Genomic DNA, 18679 nt, shown 5'->3' with positions numbered 1-18679 from the left:
GGAGTGGCAAAAGTTACATGCAGATTTTCAACTACATGGGGTCAGCACCCCTAGCCCCCGTGTTGTTCAAAGTTCAGCTGTATAGTGAAGGCACTCTTTATACATTAAAAATAATAGACTGTGATGAGTACTTTGTGATATATATGAGTCCCAGGTGCTGAGGAGGGATTAATTCAACACTGCCTGTGGCGTCTAGAGGCTTCCTGAACCTGGTTTCCCTGGAGGTGCACGTTGTAGTTGTGGAAGTTCGCAGAATACTCAGGGAATGCTGTCTCCTCTAGACGGAGTATGGAGTAAATAGGGGATACAGGCAGGAAGGCAGCCTTTGACCTCAAAGTTGTAGTACAAAAGGCTTGATTGATAATCCTTGCTAAGAAAATCAGAATGAACACTGCAGGCAAGGGCAGAAGAATCCCACCATCTTTTGTATCTTAAATAACTTTCAGCATTGTCAAAGATGGACTTGAAAGTCACAATGAAGTTTCTTTCCTCTCCCCCACCCCATATTTGACCCTGTAGTCCTGTGAACATGAGTGTTACTGGAGCAGCCCTAAAAGCAGGAGTTCAGGACTTTCTCCTCTGGTGACCACTCAAGGGCTACTTTAATAGGTGGGAAGATAAAGGGTTAAACCAGGGACATTTCAGTGGCAAAACAGAAGCAAGGACAGATGGGAAGATTTCAGGGATAGCGTGGGAAATGTTATTCCGTGCCACTTGCGCTCTATTATGTCATCTCAAATAGTACTTGATAGGTGAGGCTTTCTCTGACCCATCCTGGCAAATGGTACATGTGGGGGCTGCTTCCTAAGCTACCGAAAGCACACGTTCGTGTGCCTGTTGGACTGCCAGCCTTGGTACCTTCTCATCTCTGTTCCGTTAGCCTTCCGATGACCCACAGAAGGGTGTGCTGGAGGGTCACTGAAGGAGAAAACAGACACTCATAGGTGACTGGATTACAGGCCATCTGGCAGTAAAAGCACTACCACCGAAAGCTCAATGATAGCAAGATACTACACGGATTACCATTCGATCTAATCTTTCATAGCACTTAAAAATTTTTACTTTTTAAATGAAGCCGGCAAGCTCTCCATCCCACAAGTATCCACGGAGGCTATGTGCAAGGGAGTGTTCTAAGAATTAGTCTGGGGTATGTTAAGTATCCTTTCCAGATCAGTTTGAACGCGACAGCGAACCCAATTCCGGTCTCTAAATCCCAATTGCGGGCCAAGGCGGCGGAACCAAAGCGTTGCCGCTTCATTTCCGGGCGGAGGCGCCAGTTTGTGGCGAGGGATCGATTGCTTTTGACTAGCGGGGGTCGGGCCGGAGAGGACGGCGAGCTCGGCGGCTGCGGGCCAGCCTGGCGGTGTACGGCGTCCTCGTCGCGTGGGAGCCCGAGCTGCTGAGATCCGGGAGGCGCGCTGGGCCCGCGTCGGACGGCTCGGTGGTGTTTGCACACGCGCTGGTGCGAGGTGATGGAGGTGGCGAGGTGAGAGCAGAGAGACGTGAGGAAGAGGTGGGCGGGCGGGTGCAGGGAACGGGTGTCGCAGCGGGCTGAAGAGCCGGACCCTGGCGCTCGAGGGATGGTCCGGGGAGTGGGAGTTTTAAGGCAGCCCGCGTCGAGGGCGACCCTTGCCGGAGGTAACAAAATTAACGTACGTCAGAGCCAGATTTTAACCCCGGTGTGGGTACTTGCCAAGCCTGCGGACTGCGGTCACGGGGGACTCGATGCGGTCGCTTAATAATTGTGCGATTTTCGGCCTCTCCCTGCGTCAGTCTCCTGGTTTGTGAAATGGACTTGATTCGTATTTCACGTAGCTGACCAAAGGATGTATGAAGCGTTCAGCCCAACGTCTGCCAAATGGTAGGGATTCCCAAAGCGATGGCTGTGTTGTTCTTTGTGCCAGTACTGCTCACTTGATACTCTTTTGTGTTCTGGGTTCCCTTCTACACCGAGTGCCCTGAGAATGAGGACTTTGTTCCATTGCTCCAGGGAGTGCAAGTTGACGTTGGTATAACGATGGAACGATTAGGCCTTGGAACCAGTTAGACCTCAGTTGGAATCCACACCACTCCTTTGATTTGCGGCGTGACCTTGTGCAGGTTGTTTTCCGTGGCCGCCTTGTCCATAAACACAATAATTTGGATAAAGCTGTGGGCGGCGAGGTAGGCCTTCCAATCGGAGTTAAGTCCAATTATACTAATTAGGCCGTGGACAAAGGCCATTTAATTGTAAACCCAACATGGTGTGCGTTTGGGAAGGATTATAAAATTATAAAATCTTTGGTCGTGTGTCAAATATACTAATTAACCTGTTGGCATAGTTGGAGTCAGGCAGACAGAAAATATGTGCTCATAACATAGCAAAATTACTGGAATGAACTCAAGTCATGCATCCACTTTTCCTTGTAGTAATATTATATTAAAGAGCAGCATGTTATTACATAAAGCCCATAATTACTATAACATCTTCAAGGTAGATTATATCCTCTGATAAATGTTGCTAATCTTTATGGAACAACATTCAGAAGAGGGTTTTAAAGTACCAGGGACACACTAATAATTTTCTCCTTTCCTTCTCAGATAATGCTCTTGAAAACATATGGATTTTGGTGCTTCAGCTTCTTCTCTGTTCCTCAGTTTCCCTTGCTGAGATCATCAGTGACCTGCTGCTTTCTAAATCTAGTATTTTCTCATCTGTAGCCAACCTGTTAGCTGCATTAGTTCTATCCGCAACCTTAATTCCTTTTTGCTGTGTAGGAAAATATATGCACAATTTCCAATAATTAGAATGTGGATATCTTTGGGAGTGGTGGGGGATCATCCTTCTTACCACAAGAATATTTTTATTGTTTTGGGGAAGTCCTATCTAAGTGTGACAGGAAAAAAGGTAGAAATATCTCACAAATAAGGATCAACATTATCATCATAATCTTCCATTAAAAAAATAAGACATCTTAAATATGTTTGAAAAGCAAATGATAAGCTTTTACATATACATCATCATATACATCATCTCACTAAAATAGTTAAGGAGCACCTGGGTGGCTCAGTCGGTTGAGCGTCTGACTTCAGCTCAGGTCATGAACTAGCAGTTAATGGGTTTGAGTCCCATGTTGGGCTCTGTGCTGACAGCTCAGAGCCTGGAGCCTACTTCCGATTCTGTGTCTTCCCCCCTCTCTCTCTCTCTGCCCCTCCCTTGCTCGTGCTCTCTCTCTCTCAAAAATAAATAAACATTTAAAAAAACCTTTTTAAATTGTTAAATAATGAGATAAAACTTATCCACGAGGTACCACTGGACACTTAAATTCTTTTCAAACTTAATGAAATACGAGTCAGTGAGAATTTAAATAGTATTTTCTATGTGTTGGATTGTCAAAGATTAAAACATTTGATAATGTATAATTAGTGAAATGATTAGTGAAGATGTCTACAAATATGTGCAAATATGTGTCTACAAATATGTTGGTATTAATAAATTTGAGATGAATTTGATACATTTATCAAAATTTAAAATGGGTATGCCTTTTGACCTCACATTTCCGCCTCTGCAAAGTAAATATTTATCAGATGTTCTTTACAGTGTTATTTGTAATTTTGAAGAAACGAAAAAAGGAGGTAGTTTATTTATCTAAAAGAAAGCTTTGGCCTTTGTTTATTTATATCTATGTGTTAGGATGATATCACTTTAAAAATACATGGGGGACGGGGCACCTGAGTGGCTCAGCTGGTTGGGCGTCCGGCTTCGGCTCAGGTCACAATCTCACGGTCCGTGAGTTCGAGCCCCTCGTCGGGCTCTGGGCTGATGGCCCAGAGCCTGGAGCCTGCTTCCGATTCTGTGTCTCCCTCTCTCTCTGCCCCTCCCCCGTTCATGTTCTGTCTCAAAAATAAATAAACGTTAAAAAAAAAAAATTTAAAAATACATGGGGAGAGGACTTCTACTTCTGACCAAGACGGAGCGTGAGTGTCCCCTAGTACTCCCTCTGAACAACTAAAGTCCCCGGACATAATATAGCAGACAATTATAGAAGGACTTTAAACGGGAAAAGAAGATACCAGACTGCCTAGGAACCTCATAAAACTCAGTTAAGCAATGAGATGAAGTGGTCTCCTGGCTTTGGGATAACGGATATTTCCCTCATTTCTTATTGCTCACAGATCTTTTGGCAAATAGCGAAGTGTATTAAAAAAAAAAAAAAGTCCTTGGGGTGCCTGGGTGGTTCAGTTGGTTGAGTGTCTTACTCTTGATTTTGGCTCAGGCCATGATCTCAGGGTCAAGCCCCATGTCGGGCCTCCCTAAGCATGGAGCCTACGACTCCATGAGATTCATATTCTCTCTCTCTCTTTGTCTCTCAGCAACAACAACAAAAAGGAGTTCTTTATGGCGAATTCAGACCATCCTAGGCCTCTTGAGAGTTACTCCTTCCTTTTTGGAATGAATGCCCTGTGGGCAGGATGGCTGAAAACCAGAGGATAGTCCCTGCAGAGTCCTGTGCTTCTGAAGAAACACTCTTATTATGATAGCTGTATTGAAGCAGGTGAGAAATATAATAATTTTTATTAACAAGTCTAATCTACTTGAAAGGCACTGACATAGAGGTTGTTGGGACCCTTGGCTCACATAGCAGTTTCTGAAGAAATCCTTTTATTATTATTTATTTTTATTTTTATTTTTTGAAGAAATCCTTTTGAAAAGCAGTGGAATTTAAATTGCTCAGACCATGGTAAGGGGTATGGGGACTTTGGAAAAGAAGAATATGTGAAACAGATCATGGTCTTCTCAAGCAGGGCATTACAGGGCAAGGAAGAGGAGGGCTGGGGTGGTCACAGTGGAATCTATCTTTCTGGGTCCTTTTAGTCATTTGTATCATCTGCTCAGTCTTTGGAAATGGTATAATTCACTTTGGCATCAGTAAACCTCTACTTTCCAGTTCTACAGGATTTCTAGCTCAGTGTTTGAAAAGAGATCGAATTTCTTGTCAATTCCTTGACAAAGCCAGGTTTCTCCAAAACGTCATGCCCTTGTCTTGCCCTCCCTTCCTCAGCTTTCCCCACTCTCTATTTCCATCCATTTCCCTGCGGGTCTTCCTGTTTAGCAGCAGCAATACTGTAATACCGGTGCCCAGAATCCAGTGTTGGTGAGTGAGATCTGTGATACAGTCTGCAGTGCCTGGGCCTGTCAGCAGCAACGCCCATATCTGCCCTGGACCATCTGTGGAGCCAGGTTTGTTCTGGCCTCAGAGTGACTGTGGTTGGCTCTCTGACCTTCCCAGATTGTGCGAGCAGCTTAGATCACTAAGAATCTGTTTCACACTTGAAAGCAGTAACTAGACTGATATAAACGTTTATAAAGCATCTGCTAGCTGACAGGGTCTGGTGCTGCAGAAATGACCAAGGAATTTACAGTGGAGTGGGGGAAAACCGACAACTAAAGAAATAACTACAGGGCTTCCACAGTCAATAGTGATAGACCAGGTAATTCAGATCAAACTCTGAGAAAACCAGAAAATCTAGGTCGATTTTACAATAGAAAATCTACTTGAGGCATACAAGATATAATAAGATAAAGGATTATCAGGCTGTGAATGGAGAGAAGAAAGGAATCCAGAGAGCTGAGTATGGAATTTGGTGTTGTTTTTCCCGTGGGAGTATTTCTGCCATAGGCTGAATGTTCGTATCTCCCCCCCCAAATTCACGTTGAAACCTAATCCTCATGTGATCATGGTCTTTGGAGGTGGGGCCTTTGGGAGGTGGTTAGGTCATGAGGGTGGAGCCCTCATGAATGGGATCAGTGCCCTTATAAAAGCTCCACAGGGGTGCCTGGGTGGCTCAGTCGGTTAAGCATCCGACTTTGGCTCAGGTCATGATCTCGCAGTTGGTGGGTTCGAGCCCTGGGTTGGGTTCTGTATGGACAGTTCAGAGCCTGGAGCCTGCTTCAGATTCTGTGTGTGTGTCTCTCTCTTTCTGTCTCTCTCTGCCCCTCTCCCGCTCATACTCTGACTCTCTCTCTCTTATAAATTATAAATATACGTTAAAAAAATAAAAATAAATAAAAAATTTAAAAAACATTATCTCAGGGTGCCTGGGTGGCTCAGTCAGCTAAGCATCCGACTCTACGCTGACAGCACAGAGCCTGCTTGGAATTCTCTGTCTCCCTCTTTCTCTGCCCCTCGCTCACGCTTTCTCTTTCAAAAATAAATAAACTTAAACACACACACAGACACACACAGACACACACACACACACACACACACACACACACACACACACACACATTATCTCAGTCCCTGAATTTGGATCAAGGTATTTTGGATTACTGTTGCCTCTAGCCACTGGCGGGAAAAGAAAAAGTGAAATTCTTTCTGGAGAATTTTAACACTGTTAGGTCACAGATTAATTCTAATTTTGGAAATGTAATGTTAGATAAAATTTGAAAAGAAATAACTAGGCACACAAGAGACAAGGTAACATATAACATAAACAAGAACCAGCAGAAACAACAAATATTAGGTTCACGAGGACTCTAGCTGTTGGAGTTACCAGCCAGAGACTTAGAAAACTGTGTTAATAGATTTAAGATGATAAAAGTCAAGATTTTTAATTTTGGCAGAGAACTGGAACTATCAAAGACATAGTAGATTTGAAAAAGAGCCAAAAGATACTGTAATATGAAAAAATAATAACAAATACTTAAAACTTAGTGGGTAAAATAATGAGAAACAGAGCACAACTGAACAGAGAATTACCGAACTGAAAGAAAGTTCTGAAAAAAATATCCTGAATAAAACATGGAGACCCAAAATGATGAAAAATAGTGATGAGAAGGTAAAATACAAAGAAGATGCCACGAGAATGTCTAATCTACATATAACCGTTAAAGGCGAGTGGAAGGAGTGGAAGAATGAATCTCGCAGACAACAGAGAGTGAACAAAGCGATAAGAGTTTATCGAGGGAAAGTATAAAGCTCTCGAGAGTGAGAGAGGTCCTGACTGGGTAGCCGTCAAGGATTTTTGTCCCTGACCTTATCAGAGAGTTTGTGAGGCTCCACTCATGGCGCCTAGCCCAGGCAGGTCTGGAATATGCCGCTTCTTCAGCCTCCCACTTGCACCTGCAGTCTGCCTCCCTGAGGCTCCCTTATCTCTCCTCGCCTAATGTCAACCCTTTCCCTATTCATAACCGAAGTTCTGGAAAGCAAGTCCAAAATGAATGGGGCAGAAGCTACGTTTGAAAAAACTAATGGTTAAGAATTTGCCAAATCTCATGAAAGATATCAAGCTGCAAATTCAAGAATTGTTACAAACTACATCCAGAATAGTAATAGCAGTAATAGTCCTAAGTGCATATCACAAACAATTTGCTGAAAACCAATGATAAGGAAAATAACTATAAAAACAGTGAGGGAATATCTTTAGGTTGTCTAGCTACCAATAGTACTAAAAATGGAGGGGAAAATTTTTCTTCTGATGCCAGATTATAAGAAAACCTACAACAAATGTCAGGCTTAATGGCGAAATGTTGCAGTCATTCCCTTTGAGATTAGATCAGGGATTCCCACACTATCCCTACCACTTATATTCAACAATGTACTGGAAGTCCTAGCCAATCCAGTAAAGCAAGAAAATGAAAATAATTGTTAACAGATCGGAAAGAAAATTTTAAATGTCATTATTTGAATGTGATTGTGTGAAAAACCCAAAAAGCTCCACAAATGAGTTTTTAGAATTAATGAGTTTAACAAGTTTGCATTTCAAGATCAAAAGACAAAAATCAATCGTATTCTATATACCAGGGTAAAAAAATGAAAGTTAGTTTTAGAAAGAATACCATATATATTAGCATAAAAATAGCCAGTATTTTGCATCAAATAAAAGGCATTCAAGAACTAAAATAGAAAATATTATTGAGGCTAAAAAGTGACCTAAAATAAATGTATGATGTACCTACCATTTCATGGATTATAGGATTCGAAATCATACAGATATCTCAATCCAGCATGATCTATAAATTCAATGTACACTGGTGACATTCCCAGCAACTATTTTGTGAAATTTGAGAAGATGATTCTAAAGTTTATGATGGAAATTCACAGGGCTGAGATTTGCCCAAGACGGTAATTAAGGTATATGTGCAAGGATAGACAAATAGCCAAGGTCAAAAAATAATGCAGATTACAGGGAGAAGACCCATACATATCAATACCTGATTTATGAAAACAATTAAAAACACAAGGTAAAGGAAGAACTTCTAGGTATATAGTGCTAGGACAAAGAAATGTGCACGTGCCAAAAAAAAAAAAAAAAAAAGATTCCTATCCTATTACCACATAAAATCAGTATTTCATTAGCTATACATCTCCATGTAAGGGATTATTAAAATTTTAGGTAATATTAGATAATATATTAGTTAAGAGCAGAAAAATAATGTTTTAAGTGTATTTATTTTTGAGAGAGAGTCAGCGCATATGCGAGGTGGGGAGAGGCAGAGAGAGAGAGAATCCCAAGCAAGCTTTGCACTGTCAGCACAGAGCCCTACATGGGGCTTGAACCCACAAACTGTGAGATCGAGACCTGAGCTGAAATCAAGAGTCCGGTGCTTAACTGGCTGAAACACCTAGGTGCCCCCAGAAAAATAATTATTAAATAGGATATAAAACAATTTACTATAAAGGAAAATATTGATAAATTGGGTAATACCAAAATGAAGAACTTAGGTTCATCAAAAGATAATTTTAAGAAAGAGAAAAGACAAGCTTTAAACTGGGAGAAGATATTTGCTACACATAAAGTCAATAAAGGGCTTGTGTCCATAATATAAAATGGACTTATGAATTATGAATCAAAAGTAGAAGGACAAAGCTTTCACAAAGGAGGATATCCAAATTGCCAATACAAATGTGAAAAGGGCTCAGCCTCATTAATCAGAGAAAGAAATGCAAATTAAAACCACAATGAGATACCACTACACATGTAGCAGAATGGCTAAAATATTTTTTTAAAAGAGGAAAATGGTAGGAATTGGCAAGGATGTGGAATAACTAAAAATCTCACACACTGCTGATGGGGTATAAATTGGCACAGTCAATTTGGAAACAGAAACGTGTGCCTGTGCATCAAGATACGTGCATGAGATTGTTCATCGCCGCATACTTCATAGCAGTAAAAAACTAGCATCAGCCAAAAAATCTATTATCAGTAGAATGAAAAACACATGAGGAAGGGTGAGGATGCTAACTGAGGCATATAGAGCTGGAGCAGAACATGAAACTAACCAGATAGGATGACAGATTAGAAGTGGCATTGACAAAGAGCATGAAACTTCAGTGAGTGAGGTTCCAAGATTTCTGACTTGTGCTGGTCACCAGTATGGGGGAAATAGAAGACAGAACAGGTTGATCTCATTGTGTTGGTTTAACAAACGTTACTGAGCACCATTTATATCCTAGGCACTCTGTAGGATCTGGAAATAAACTGTGAGTAAGAGTGCACAGTCAGCTGAGTCTTCATTTGAGCTTTACAATGGCCTTTTGAAACCGGACAGTCATTTACATCTGACAGATGGGCTTTTGTGGCTCTGAAATGTCCTCCTAGTTGATGGTGAATCTGAGACTCAACTCAAGCCTTTTTGCCTCAGCGCTTTTTCTTCAGCCAAATGAGGAGAGGATGTGGATGGGAACAGTGTGTGAGGCCTCTGAGGAGCACATTTCCCCACCCCAGAGGTGCCTGTAACAGCCAGAGACTCAAAGCTCATGAACAAGCTTATGTTCACTGTAGGCAAGCCAGGGCAGGGTGACCAGCCAGCTCTCCTGTTTCGCAGGCTTCTGTAACAACCATCAACTTCTCTTATTGCTCCTCCTGGCCTAGTTCATTTCATCCAAGTGTTTTCCATCAATTATTTGGATGGCTGTTGAGTCGTGGGCACTGAGCAAATTATCAGAAATACACACACACACACACACACACACACAGAGACACATTGTATGCCTGCAAGGAACTCTCAAATTCTAATCTGTGGATAAAGGCAGATCTATAGGCCAGTGAGAGAAATGGAGGGTTTGGGGGCTTTGAGAGTCATAAGAGCATGACATAGGAAGCACAGAGGAGGAAGTGATCAGTTCTGGGAATTTAACCTTGAAAAGGGGTAGTGTTACTTTCAGGACAACTGAGCAGATACTCAGGAAAGATAACAGGTCTAACTAAGCCACAGAGCCACCACAGTCTGTTGTGTTAGAGGAAACTTTCTGAGGTCTTGGTATTTGCATGTTTGTATTAGTAAGCAGCAGCTGATTATGTTGAAATATAAGGCAAGATCAATATTCTTAAGAAGGTGGAAGTATGAAGAGGATAGAAGACAAATGAGTATATGCTTCAAAGGAGGCTTGGTAAAAAAAATCAGAGTAAAACCAAAACCCGTACAGGTTTTATCCTGAAATGGCATCATACATAGAACGCAAGGGAAGAAAATTTTTCAAGAAGACAGTATCCACCTGTGCCAGATGCTTGAGACTTTATGTGAGAAGAGAATAGAGAACTGATTATTGAGTTTGGCCATGTGAAGGTTGTCAGGGTTTACGAAAGTCATTTCCAAGGAGGAATAGAGATAAGGGTGACTTAGAGTGGATTGAAGAGAGAATGGGAAGTAAGGAAGTGAAAACAGCTAATGTGGAAAACTTCTGAGAAGTATTTTGCAGTTAAGGGAGGTAGAGAATGGAGTGGTAATTAGAGAGAGAAGACTAAGTTGGTTAAGGTCATAAACCTTTTTCACATTGGCAGTGGAAACCCTTGAAGATTTCAGAATCAGAAAATTCACTGAACGTGTAGGGCGAAAGGGGCAGTAATAATTTGGAGAAGGTGAAGTTGAGAGACTGGTGGCCACCAGGATAGAAATTAAACAGAAATGAAAGCTGTCTTAGAAAAATGGTTATCTTTGCTGAAAGATTTTCAGCAAAATACCCAAGTCACTTGCTTGGAGACAAAAGTGTGGACATGAAAGGAATCTAAAAGGAAACTAACACCCAAGAAAGGAGTTAAGGCATATGTCTTACGTGGAAAGAAATGATATTAAATGTACGCACATATATTTATACATTTATGCACCGGGAGCATACAATGTACTGGAGGACACCGTGGTTAAGGGCCCTGGGTAGAGATCGTCTGAGAAGTTTGTTCGGTTTGCTTCTTGGTCTTCAACAGCCCCATCTGGTAAATGGTAGGACCTTAGGCTTTCCTCAGTCATGCCCCTCAGGTGTTCCCAAAAGGACAGGGCCATGGTACACATTGTCAGAACTTGCCCTCTGTTCTGGGGGACATCAGTGTGGACTGCTGGGCTCATGGGGCCTTTGCTCTGCACTTCTGTCCAGTGGTCATCTTGAGTCTGTCTCCTCTCACCTTCTCCTCTGCACATCTGTGGTCCTCAGTCGGCCAGCTCTCCCAACATTCCTGTTGCGGGGGAGCTGGCTTGTTATGCTCCAACTCTGGTTAGGATTTGGATACCTGCTCTCCATGTTGCTGCCACCCAGAGCCAGTTTTGTCTCTTAGCTGCTGCTACGACCTCGGGCAAATTACTTAACTTCTCTGTGCTTTTGATGTCTCACTTAGGAAATGGTAAAAATATTATTGCTTACCTTATAGGTTTGCCTTGAGCATCATTAAATAAGTTACTATAGAACTCTTAAATATATTAGTGTATGTAGAGAGCTTAGGATACCACTTGGCCCATAAGTATTTTTACAATATTGTAATTGTGCTCACCTGATACTGTAGATGAAACCAGATGTTTGGCCCTTCTTTCTTTCTGCCCAACAGAGCCCTACTCAAAAGTTTTATGGGTGTGTGTGGGTGTGTAGAACGCTGTACCAAAGATGGGGAAATGGAGGGATTTGCATTTCATTTGTGCCCACAGCTTACAATTTCAGGGTATACAGTTTTGTTCCTGAAAGCTTCTCAAACATTTCCCGTTTAAATTTACTCTCCTCTTGTTCTCTGCCCATCCCACATTTTTCATCGTTACAAATGCAGAGAAATTTAGCTATCTGTTCCTTCACCTTTAGCTCCACTGACCTGTGTTCTCAGGGTCTTATCATTCACTCCCAACCTGTTTATTAAGAATTTTCTTAAGCATGTATATTTCCTTCTGCGAGCATTCATCATGCAGTAGGTACAATTTGTAATGGTTCTCGTGTATTCCTTAGTATTGAAGTACGTTGAAAGCAATCTGATGAATTATTTTATCATTTGAGCCATCAATCTGGCCGTAGGTTTTCTGTAAGTCTACATTTTCACACCTTAGGGCACAAAAGTAATACAAGAAACTGTGAGCCCCTAAAGAGCATAGATTACATCTTTTTCGTCTTTATGTCTGCAGCTGTACCCAGTAGGTGTCTCAAAAATTGATGTACTTATAATTCATTGTCTATATCTTTTCAGTAGGAAGGAAATACTTTACTTGGGGAGAAGGCTTCAAGCTTGGTACTCGTTTGCAATTAGTGGGTTAAGAGTTGCAGAATTTCTTCACTACCATGGTGGTGATTCCACTACCATGGCAAATGGTTCCTTTTGGGCTCAGCTCAGGTACCAGAGAGGCCCAGCTGATACTTATAATACTGCATAATCTCAAGAACTTTTAAACATCATGAGCAATTCTCATTCTTTTCACTCCACAAGACTTGATATCTAAGTTTATGTTACTATAATAATTCCTCTTGCTACTGAGTTTCTTCTGTGGAATAGTAAAGAATTTAAATTTTCTACAAAGTTTGTTTGACCATAGTTGTTTCCTCTAGTGGGATATTCCTGGGAGAAGAATGGGAGAAGTGGTATCTAGAAGGGAGAGGTAATATCCCTTCCAACACAGATCTGTTACTTCCAAAATGGCAAATATCCCTTTTGTTTCCTTTGTTAAAGTTGCAAATATCCCTTTTGTTTCCTTTGGTTACAGTTTTGTTTAAAATATTTTTTGTTATAAAGAGTGTAACTCCATTTTTTAATGTTTAACTGACATCTTTTAAACCTCCCCTCTCCTTCTTCACCACCTGTCCCACACATGGACAAACTGATAAGAAAGCCAAAGTGATCTTTCCTTTGTTCCTGTGGAACGTCACAGCAGGCATGGGAACCCTTTTTCTAGTCACCTTTCCTAGTCACCCTAAAAGGCTTACGCCGATCTTTTCCTGCTCTCTCAAGCCATTTTTGGGCCTGCTTGGGAACGACCCTGTTCTCCCCAGAAAGCCTTATTATATGATTAATAAATCTTTTCATACCTTCTTGGTGTCTGTGTCCACGTTTCAATCAGATTTGAATTGGGGTCCATCCTGACCCTACAATGTGTATGCAACAATTTTATTAAATATTGAATTTAATGCATGTGAAGGAATGTTAATATGTTTAAAGTATAGAAGCAACAATTTAAAAAAGTTCTAGACCTACCACCCAACCAAGAAACAGAATATCACCACTGTATTTGAAGTGCTTTACCTGATTTCATGACTTGCCCTGCATAAACCAGTCCCCTACCTCCACTCATCATGGCATTTGAGATATTTGATGATTTATCACTCCCCTTATTTTTATATTTTAAGCACAGATGTAAGTTTTCCTAAATTACATATTGTTTTATGTGTTTATTAACTCAATATAGATGAAATCATGTTGTATAAACTATTTGGATACTTTTTCCGGTTAATGTTTAGAAGTTTTGATTCATAGAGCTGCATGCATTAATTTTCTCTAGTGTATGTCTATAGTGTGAATATATTACAAGTGACTTGTGGATTCTCTTCTTAGTGGACATTTGGATTTTCCCCCTTATCTTTTCCTTATGTGTAAAATGCTGTGAACATTCTTCTACATAAACTCTGGTGAAAATGTGCAAATCTTTTCAGCAGGTGTACCTAGGAGTGGAATTTCTGCATCATACAATGTCCACAGTTTTAGGTGTGGCTGATGATGACACATTGATTTCCAATTTCATATCTATTTGGTTTTTTTAAAAATATATTTTATTTTTAAGTAATCTCTATACCCAATGTCGAGCTCGAACTCACAGCCTCAAGATTAAGAGTTGAATGCTATACAGGGGTGCCTGGGTGGCTCAGCCAGTTAAGCATCCGACTTCGGCTCAGGTCATGGTCTCACAGTTCGTGGGTTCAAGCCCCGCGTCAGGCTATGTGCTGATAGCTCAGAGCCTGGAGCCTGCTTTGGATTCTGTGTCTCCCTCTCTCTCTGCCCCTCCCCTGCTTGCTCTCTGTCTCTGTCTCTCTCTCAAAAATAAATAAACATTAAAAAAAATTGCATGCTATACAGACTGCGCCAGCCAGGCTCCATATCTAACTATTTGGATGAACAATTTTTTCAGCACCATTTATCAAAAGGCTCTTAACCCACTGATCCATTTTTATCACTTCTGACATAAATCAAGTTTGCATATATATGTGGTCTGTTTCTAAGTTCTCTGTTCCCATTTGTCAGTCTGTTTTTGTCTGTTTCTGTACAGGTACCATTTGGGCTCATGAATATAGCTTAGTTATAAGCCTTGATATTTAATACAAGATTCCTACTTTATTCTTTTTCTTCATGAATGTCCTAACTATTCTTGGCCCTTTGTTTTTTCATAGAAATTTTAGAAACAGTTTATTGAGCCACCAACCAAGAAAACAAAATAAACAAAAACCAAAACTAGATTGAATTGAATCTATAAGTCAATTTGAAAACTGACTTGTTTGCAATATTGGGTGTGTGTGTATATATATATATATATATATATATATACACACACACACACACACACATACACATAAACATAGCACATCTTCCTACCGGGTGAAGCCTTTTGCAATGTCCTTCAAGAAGGTAGTACAGTTTTCCTCAGGAAGGGCACACACCTTTTTGGTTAGATTTATTCCTAGCTACCTCATTTTTATATACTATTGTAGATGTAATCTTCTCTCTAAATTAGGCTTTATCTTTTAAAAGCTGGGTTTTGATGGCATATATAAAAGAACTTGAGTTGTATGTTTTGGTTTTGATTCCAAATACAGTCACCTCTCATTCCAGTTATTTATCTGTAAATTATTTTGATTTTTCCCCGCACCTCTGAATAACACTTCTGATTCTTCCTTTCCAGTTCTTGTAATTTTTAACTCGTTTTCTTGCCTTTAACTGGCTAGAACCTCCAGTGCAATGTTATATAGAAATGTCTTGTTCCTGATTGTAAAAAGGAAGGTGTCACCATTAAGGAAGTATGTAGGCTGTTTGTAGATGCCCTGCCCTGACTGATGATGGTGATCCTGGGAGTGCTCCTTAGTTGCCTAAAAATGAAACAGTTGGGACTTGGGGATACTGCCTCTTCAGCTCAGCAGCAGGGGACAAACCTAAGCCTAACTTCACATAGGACTGGAGGCTTTCCTTCTTCAAGGTGCCTGAATCCAGTTTCCTTAAGATCATCAGTAGAAATGAAAACATATAACCTTGATACAAAGACTTGAACATGAATATTCATAGCAGCATTTCTCACAGTAGCTGAAAAGTGGAAGGAATCTAAATATCCCTCAACTGGTAAATGGATAGACAAAATATGGTAGAGCCATACGATGGAATATAATTTGGCAATAAAAAGGAATGACGTACTGATGCATACTACAACGTGGATGAGCTACAAAATCATACTCAGTGAAAAAAGCCGGTCACAAAAGAACACATATTGTATGAATCCATTTATGTTAAATATCCAAAAAAGGCAAATCTAAAGAGAGAGAAAATAAATTGGTGGCTCTCTAGTGCTGGGAATGATAATGGAGAATGGGTATAAATGGACCATGAGGGTTTTTTTAGGGTAATGAAAATGTTCTAAAATGAGGTTGTGATGATGGTTTTGCAACTGGAAATATAATAAAATTAATTATACGTTGAAAACGAGTGACTTTTATGGCATGTGAATTACATCTCAGTGAGGCTGCTTAAAAAAACAAACAGTAAAGCAGCTGACAGTAATCTGACTGACTGGCACCTAAACCTAGACCACTTGGTGTCTAGGTCCTGACCGATTATTCCCTGCATACGAGGCTGCTCTGATGCTTGCCTGGAAAGAGGATAGTAAAGGGGCAGGAGATCATTGCAAACAGATCACTGAACAGCCATCTACCCAGATTGCAGTGCAGATATCAGTCTGCTCTGGTCTTGGGCCACCACAGTGCCGATGTGATGGATTCATGAATGGAGTAGCCATGGCGGACAGATGAAGGCTCCGCCTGGGCACAGAAGCATGGCGTCCCTCATCAAAGCTGACCTTGCTACTGCTCCCACCCTCCCTGTCAACCACGGAGACGGATGCCAGACCCTTTTAGTGTGCGAATCTTTGAGGAGCCACTTAGTGATTACCTGAGACCCTTTCCACCCTGGAGAGGGCAGCAATTCATTTTGACTAAGATTGACATGTTTTCTAAGTGTGCGTTTACCTTTCCTGCCTGTTACCAACTTGGTCAGCGCCTCTATTCAAGGACTCACAGAGTATCTGATTTACCAACATGGGATCTCCCACATACTGGCACTTCAGATCAAAGGGCTCGATTTATGAAAAAAATGCGGTTCTGCAGTGGGTACATGTCTCTGCGATTCACTGATCCCACTACAGCCCACATCATTGCTAAGCTGCTAGCCTGAAAGAGCAATGGAATGGCCTCAAAGAGACACAGCCGAAGCAACAGTTTGAAGGTGATGTCTTACAAAGGTATTCCTTCAGGATACAGTATATGTATATATTAAAGCAGAGGTTGGCGAACTGGTTCAGAGGCCAAATCGGGCTTGCTACTGTTTTACAAACATGATGTCACTGGAACACAACCACACTCATCATTTGTATATTGTCTGTGGCTTCTGTTAGGCTACGTCGGCAGAGTTAAGTAGTCGGGTCAGAGACTGTATGGTCCACAAAGTCTAAAATATGTACCGACTGGCACTTTAAAGAAAAGGTTTGCCATTTTCCCCTTAAATCAGTGATGGCTGTATGGTTCTGTGTTACTGCTGGGAACCAAGGACTGGGAAGGATCGCTCTGTTCCAGCAACCCACTTGGGAAACTTTTGCTTCCAGTTTCTGAAACTTTAGGGCTCTTCAATTGAAGAACTAGAGGTCCTGGTTTCTAGAAAGGGAACATTTCCAATAAGGGAAACATTAATAGTTCCACTAAACTTAAGGTGTTGGCTGCCACTGGTCATTTTATGCTCATTGTGCCAGTAGACCAGCAAGAGGAGAAAGGAGTTACCATACTTGAAAGGGTAATTGAATATGATATTCATGGGAAGGCAAGGTTACTGCTACATACTGGTAGCAGGGAAGATTTATATGTAGCACTCATGTGAGCCACTGGGGTATCTCTTGGTAATCCAGACCTTGTAAATTGGCAAGCAGAGCTTAACTGTGGCCAGACAACAGCATGGTAACCAAAGTCTCAGACCCCTCAGGTGACAGTACCACACAGGAAGCCACCTAGACCAGCAGAAATGCAAGCACAGGGTGAGGGGAATGTAGACTGGCTAGTAAAGAAAGGAAATCATCCTTGTCAGTTCTGACCTCAGGACTGACGGCAGCTGTGGAGGCTATAGTTTATCCCACTAACTTCTCTTTTAAGTTTTCATAGAAATTGTAATCAACCAGAATCCTGCAGAAGTTGCCAAAGAATGGAGTGAACCTAATGTGTAAAGCAAGTGGACCTGAGTGATTCAAGGGGTGGAGCACAGCAGACAATATTGGTGCTGCGTCCAGACGCCCTGAGTTTGCTTTCCTTGGCTTGGTGTACGCATTCTCCTCCAGCTGCTCCACGCGACGCTACTAATGCACTTGCAACATTTTCAAGAGGCTTGCCTTTGGTAGATTGGAGCAACATCACCAGGAGGTGTCTGGAAGTTATGCATTACTTATCCCTGTTACAGCCTGCAAACAGTGACTGCCTAATGCCTGTTACGGAGATACAGAAACCTCACTCCCCTGCTAAGGTGGGAAAGACTGTGGTGTGCTGTGTGCATCAGAGCTCCTGGAGATGTGGGGCTGAGGCTAGACCCAGCTGAAACCACAGTCTTGCTTTGCTTCTTCCGTTCGCTTCTGGCTGCTGCCCCTCCTTCCTTACAGGTTTTCCCTTTTTCTTCTCTTACACAGTTGTAAGTTTGCACCTTAAAAGATACTGTTGATATGCTGATTGGTCTAAAACAGGCATCCAGGGGCATGTGTTTGGCCCCAAATTTCTTATGTAATTGTGTAATTTCTCTCTTAATAAAAAACTTGATTATATCTTTTGTGCCTTGTAAAGTTTGTTCTATATTTTTCCCATAATGTCTAAGGTTGGAATGCTTATTAGTTTGTTACTTTTGAGCCTTTTGTGTTTACTTAGGAACATACAATTATCCATTTTTCCCAAACTAAGACTTTAGCAGCATCTTGCAAATACTGACTACTCGCAAATACTGAATATGACATTCTTCATTATTTGGTACTGAGAATTTTCTGATTTCTATTACCACATTTTTTGACCCACAAATGAATGTTAAAATTTCTAAACACGTGCGAATGGTTTTACTCATCTGTTATTGGTTTGTGACTTAATTTTATTGTTGTTAAGTAAGTGTTCTGTGTGATACTAATTTTTGAAAATTTACTGACATTTGTATGCATGATCATAAATATTTTGTGCTTGGAAAG

At 41.1% G+C, this 18679-nt stretch overlaps 1 long non-coding RNA gene across 2 annotated transcripts; it reads left to right on the top strand.

The window, feature by feature from the left end:
• The first annotated feature begins 913 nt into the window (after window positions 1–913).
• On the top strand, window positions 914–18326 carry LOC122222884. 2 transcript variants are annotated; one of them, XR_006203930.1, is made up of 3 exons: window positions 914–1486; window positions 4354–4535; window positions 17616–18326. It is a non-coding gene; the product is annotated as an uncharacterized LOC122222884 (long non-coding RNA). The 2 variants fall into 2 exon arrangements; XR_006203931.1 differs by lacking the exon at window positions 914–1486 and adding an exon at window positions 1666–1861.
• Window positions 18327–18679: the final 353 nt, after the last annotated feature.

The sequence above is a fragment of the Panthera leo genome, chromosome B3 (genome assembly GCF_018350215.1).
Source record: "Panthera leo isolate Ple1 chromosome B3, P.leo_Ple1_pat1.1, whole genome shotgun sequence".
In the NCBI taxonomy this organism is placed as follows: Eukaryota; Metazoa; Chordata; class Mammalia; order Carnivora; family Felidae; genus Panthera; species Panthera leo.
Note: the sequence above shows the minus strand (reverse complement) of the source record. Positions and strands in the feature narration are given on the sequence as shown.